Raw genomic sequence first — 6,430 nt, 5'->3', positions numbered from 1 at the left:
ATGTCGGGGGGGCCCCAAAATGTTCATGCGGGCGGGGGGGGGGGGGGTGCTGCTGCAGAGGATCATGTACTTCCTAACCAGATTTATGACAAAGATGCCATTTTGAAAAAATACAAAACACATGCATATATATGTCTGTTTGTTTTTTTTAACCAATGTGTATCGCAGTATCTTAATATATTTCATGAATCCATACTCAATGCTTGTTCTAGCCTTCAACCACAAAGGGTCTGAACAATCAAAAGTAACCCCATATTGTGATTATTTTTTTTCCCAGTACAAAAGGCAGTCTTGCATACAAATCAGGACTTTTATCAGACTCCTTCAGAGCTTGCTGATGAGCTGATCATTTGAATCCGACGTGTTGCAGCAGGGAGAAACGGAAAACATGCAGGAAAGGCGGCCCTCGAGGATCGGAGTTTGACACCGATGGCTTACGCGAATAGCAGCGATCGGGTTCATCTCGAGACGTTAGCTTTAGGCTAACATTGGACTCGTCCGCTTGCTATCTAGCTAGCGCATGAGTCCAAAACATAAGCGGCTTGTCATTTATTATGATATAATATGACACTTTTTTATTGTTTCCCAGCCCAGGTGGATAATTATCCAAAAGAAACAATCTTTTTCTCTCTAGGCATTGTTATCACATCCGACGACGCAGCAAGAGTGCACCATTTTAAGAGCAACCGTGGCATGTGTTTTCAAATGTATACAGTCGAATGCCATCCACCCAAGATGGTGAGCGAGAAAAAGAACGCCAAAGCCAAGAGACCTCGTCAGGTAATCCCTTTCAATTCCGGCAGCCTTTAAACTCATTTACTTTGCAGTTTACAAGTGACTTAGAGCCTATTCCAGCCGCCTTACTGGCAAGGTGGGATACAACTTGAACTGGAAAACCACTCGCACTCACATTAACGCTGATGGGCAATTCAGTCATCAACACATGTCTTACACTTAAAGATGTCAGGCTACTTGATGACAAAAGCAGCGGTCCCCAACCTTTTTTGCCCCACGGACCGGTTTAATGTCAGACAATATTTTCAGGGACCGGCCTTTAAGGTGTGGCGGATACATACAACAAAATAATACGATATGACCTGCATGAAACCTGTCATATTTTTTAAACATAATAATAAACACGAATCATGACACGAGGAACGTCCTATCTGGCAGCAACACTCTCTGGTCACTATGGTAACGTTTAAACATGCCTTTAAAATAAGTTGCACCGCAAATACAAAGTGCATGAAAAATACGACTCACCATCGCCGCATATTATGCAGAGTGGGCTCGGTGCGTAGGAATATCTTGTTGAGATAAAGCCGTATGTTGAGTAGGAAATCCTGATATTGTCCATTAAATGTAGCCTTCTTTGTCTTGAAAGTCGTAGGCTCCTCTTCTGTTTCCTGGCTGGGCCTTTTCCCCTTCCTAAAGAAACTTTTCAAAGATGTTTGTTTTTTACTCATTTTGCGAGCTCCTGAGTTTCATTTTAGCGGTAATTTATTTAGTTTTGTTGTTTTGGTCTTGAGTTGAGAGTTGAGTTGAGTAACCTATCACGTGACCGAGAAGCACGCTTTGACCTGTGTCAAGAGTGACACAGTGTAGATGGATGTAACAGAGAACCCGATATTTTTTCAAAATTAAATATCTTTCAGCTTTCGAAATACCAAATGACCCACGGACCGGTATCGGTCCGCGGCCCAGGGGTTGGGAACCGCTGGACTAAGGTGATTCTTATGAGAGCACCAAAAGCATTTCAGAGTGAGTGATACTGACCCTTATAGAAAAAAAATATGTATGGAAAAACACAATCAAATGAAAAACAGCAAGGACAGCGGTAAATGAACGTGACATTTTGTCCCATGTGAGAACACGCTGAGAACAAAAGTTGATTGCATCACAACTGTACCCACGAAAACATCAGGATTGCACTAAAGTGAGGAACCGCTGCAAGCCACAAAAACAATAAAAGCTGCCGACTTAACAACGGGGATGCTTGAGTCTTGCTTCTTTGAATGTCTGCTGACTTCACATTACCTTGCGGTTAATATTCATCTCACATCCAACTTCTCTTAACAGTCCTTGTTCAAGTTACGCCTTCTTTTTTTGAATATGTCACAAAAAAAGCCAAAGAAAAAGCACAAACCACATAAATGAATCGTGCGTGACGTCATGCGCACAAATTTGAACTATTTTATAGAACGTAAAACTTCAGAAGAGTTCAACTTTCCGCTGTACTTTGTTTATGTCGATTAATTATTGTCGGTTAAAAAAAAAAAAAGATGTTTAAAACAAATCTGGAGCAGCATGTATTTTTTTTCTCTTCTTTCATATCCTCAGCGTGCGTTTCTTGTGAATGTCAACTAAAGGAACATTAGCATTTCAAAGAAATAGTCCACACACACACACACACACACACACACACACACACACACACACACACACACACACACACACACACACACACACACACACAGGAAGGCACAACTGTTTCCTTAAAAAAAGTCAGATGGTGTTGTGCATGTTTGAAGAGCTTAAAGCCAACATCAGGAATCATTTGATATTCGTATGACCAAAAGAAACATGAAAAAAGACAAGATGTCCGAGTAAATAAGACAATACTTAAAAATATTGTTTGGTGCCACATTAAAGGAACAAAAACAGAACTAACTTTTGTGAAAAACTTTTTTTTTTTTTTGCTTTTTAATTTTCTGTTACGCAATGAATAAGCACATGTCGCTGGCGTTGAAGAGCTCAATGGACTAAGTGATTCATCCGGCTGAGACACTGATTGGCTGCTAAAAGAGTAAGAGGGTGTGATTTAAGAGGCTGTAACTAATCAGACCCAACCAAACACGAAGCGACTCGCAAACCGAACGGACCACCAAAATGATTGATGATTTGTTATGAAACTTCGCAACTGAAATCGAATTTTGCAGCACATGCATGAACATAGCTCAGGAGAATCGCCTGGATACTTGTTCCTGCTTTGCGCCCCATTTCAAATTGTTTGAATGACAAATTAAGAGCTGTTGAATTCCCCGCAGGAACATGTAGTCCGACACACTCACACTCAGGAAATGACTCAAATGAAAACACGATATGATTAAACAATGAACCGAGAGGTTTATTGAAGGACTGTTACTTCCCACCTAAACTATTTCCGTCCCTGTTTACAGCTGAGGAACGGGGAGTCTGCAGGAACAGGAAGCCCAACAAAGAGAAAGTGAGTTTAGTTTAATTAACGCGTGTGTTTTAATACGTATACGTAGGGGCGGGGGGGGGGGGGTCATGTGATGCTCGCTCTCCAAGAGTGACACCCGCAAGTGTTTGCGCATATATGGGTTTATTTAGCTGGCTAATGCCTATTAAATTAAACTGTGAAGCAATCAATCAAATAAAGCCTGTCCAAGCTGTGTTCCAACGCTTTTGTCTTTACCTTGTTGTCAGCCACTGGCACCTTCCTAGCACAAATGGCATTTGCAAACTTGCTCTCTCAGATAAGCTTGGTGCTAGCTAGCTAGTACGACAGAAAATGGAGGTAGGGCAACTTTGAACAAGTGGTTAAGATTGTCATCTGGCACCGTGGGAACCCGGGTTGAGAAAGACACCATAACTTTACTAAAAGCACAAAAAAAAAACCCACTCTGGATTCTGTCGTTGATGGATTGTGGAGGTTAAAGTAAGTTATTTTAAACTAAAAAGGAAAACCTTTACTGGGTTGATGTGGCTACATTGGCGCCTCAATGTACACCCCAATATTTTTTCAAAAAGTGAAAATGAAGCTTGGTAAAGTGCTTTGGACAACAAATGGTGTCGATAAAGTGCAATATAAGTGGACTCCATTGACCTTCATGATCAAATTGGATTTTTTTGTTCTGTGATGTGTTTTTTGGGCAAAAATCCAATTTGCTGTAACCAGGATTCACTGCTTGAATGGATAATGAATAGTGAATGTGGAGTGTTGGTGCAAGTCCGAGCTCTACCCCGCATGAATAAGAAATGGGCCATAGAAAGTCCGAAAGAGTCACACTAAGGAAATCACTCTAAAAGTGCACATTATTAGATGCAAGTTCATTCATAGGCATTCTTTTCCTAATTAAATCAAGGCTCAGGTACAGAGACAGTCATCCAGACTCACACTGAGGACATGACTCCAACAGCATTATGTTGTCAGATAATGAGCTGAGAAGTTTAGTCATAGGCATTGCTTTCCCAATTAAGTCGCAGCTCAGGAGCAGGAACAAAGAGGGATCAGGAATACTAAAGAAAGACACATAATAAAGAAATTACTGTAAAAATAACATAAAAGGGTGGATGAGAAGTTTAGTCATATTTGGACATCAACTTCCATCTGCTCGGGCCATGGGCCGCCCGTCTGGAATGGACCATTGCAAAAAAAAATGACAGTTGGCGACTCAAACATGTACACTGAGCGATTTGATCGACTATGCTGCGATGGAAACATGTGACGCTGGTTTTGAGGCTCCACTTACAGTGCATTATTGACATGCATCCATTTCCTGATCCGCTTATAGGGTTGCAAGGTGCGCTGGAGCCTATGCCATCCGTCTTCGGGCAGTAGGCAGGGTACACCCTGAACCGGTTGCCAGCCAATCGCACATGGACGAACAATCAGCCGCGCTCACGCTCACACCAAGGGACAATTTAGATTGTTCCATTAACACGCATGCATGTTTTTGGAATGTGGGAGGAAACCGGAATACCCGGAGAAAACCCACGCAGGGATGGGGAGACATGCAAATTCCCCACAGGAAGCCTGGAGCCAGAATCAAACCCTGCACCTCTGCACCGTGAGGCCGACACGCTAACCAGTCGACCACTGGGCCGCCATTATTACTCCCAAAAAAAAAGTGGACTTAAAACACATCCTGTACATCAGCTGGAAAAACCCAGTGTGTTCTGCTTTCTCAGGCAGAGTCGGCTGCTGGCTAGGACATGACATCGTACATGTTTGTATTCCCAAGAACATCCTTTATAGGAAAACGGGTCACTCTGAACTTTTCTCTGAACTTTCGTTACAATAATGCCTGCAGCAGCAAAACGAGCTGTCTGAAGAGCAGATTGTGATTCCAGAATTGGACGCTTCAGCAGTCACCAAGGAGGATCTCCAGCATGGTAACCAAGCGACGAGAATCCATCGTCAACAATGACTGACGAAAGCCTCTACGCGTTCTTGTTACGACTTTCGGCTCATCCCATCGAGGTCACCACAGTGGGCCACTAGCAAGATTTGTTTCGGGCAGTTTTTACCCTATTGAGGTCACACAAAGCGATGATGTTAAACCGTCTTGATGTGCAAAACAGTTGGGAGTATCATAGTGAGTGTCATTTTACACTTGAAGTGACTGAGCACTCATTATGGCCAGATGGTTACTATATCATTGACAAATAAAGACTACATGGGGGGGGGAAAGTTCAGACAAGCCACGAGGAAATGAGTGTTCCATTACGAATGTTTGTTTGTTTTTCCAACATCAACAAGTGCAGTACAAAAGACTTTTTACACACACATGCCAGAGGTTTACACTCTTATGCCTGAAGGAAGTGTCAACAAAAATTGACAGCATTGCGCTCACTTTTCGACAAGAATTATTGTGTGACAAGATGACTCACTAACCCCAAACAAGATTGTGAAGACAGATGATCGAGTCAAAGCCTGACTCACGATGGCGAAATGACTTTCTCTTCGTCACTCTCGTTTGTTATGTCTTTGAGTCATTTTTATTTGTTAACCATTTCTAGCGAGGTTTAGGACCGCCATGATTACATGTGCACAAGAGGATGTTTTTTCATTTTACACTATATATATATAAGACCTTTTCAAAAAAATCAAAGACAGTTTCTAGAAAAAGGCACAATAACATCAGTGTAGAATTGAAAGGGGGAGGGGGGAATACTTTTATTTGCAAATAACACTTGAGTTTTAAAGTTAAAAAAAACAAAGAGACAACTAAAAGAAAATAAACAATAATACACACAGATATTTTACGTGGAAAAAGTAATACAGTAGTGGGCATGTTTTTTTTCAAAGCTAAAATAGTGTAATATATTCGTATATTTAAATTAGAGATTCTTCTGCACTATGATGTTTGAGCTAAATAGATACAACGTGTGTGTGAGTGGTAGGGGGGGGGGGTGAATCCTACCTATTTTGTATTTTTATTTCTAACCTCAAGAGGGCGCCTTGAATGACATGGTGGGTTCCTGCATCTTTTCTATAATAATAATAATAATACATTTTATTTATAAGCGCCTTTCAAGACACCCAAGGACACTTTACAATAACAAATTCTCTTTTTATATTATTGATATGATGTACATTTTTGGTGCGTGAGCCTCAACCAGGCTTGATAGATGTTCTTTGTATTCAGGTGAGAATCCTTGAAAATCTTGATACTACCTTGAT

This window comes from Hippocampus comes, unplaced genomic scaffold, assembly GCF_001891065.2.
Source record: "Hippocampus comes isolate QL1 unplaced genomic scaffold, H_comes_QL1_v1.1 scaffold112, whole genome shotgun sequence".
Classification (NCBI taxonomy): domain Eukaryota; kingdom Metazoa; phylum Chordata; class Actinopteri; order Syngnathiformes; family Syngnathidae; genus Hippocampus; species Hippocampus comes.
The sequence above is the reverse complement of the archived record's forward strand: the minus strand, read 5'-3'. Positions refer to the sequence as shown.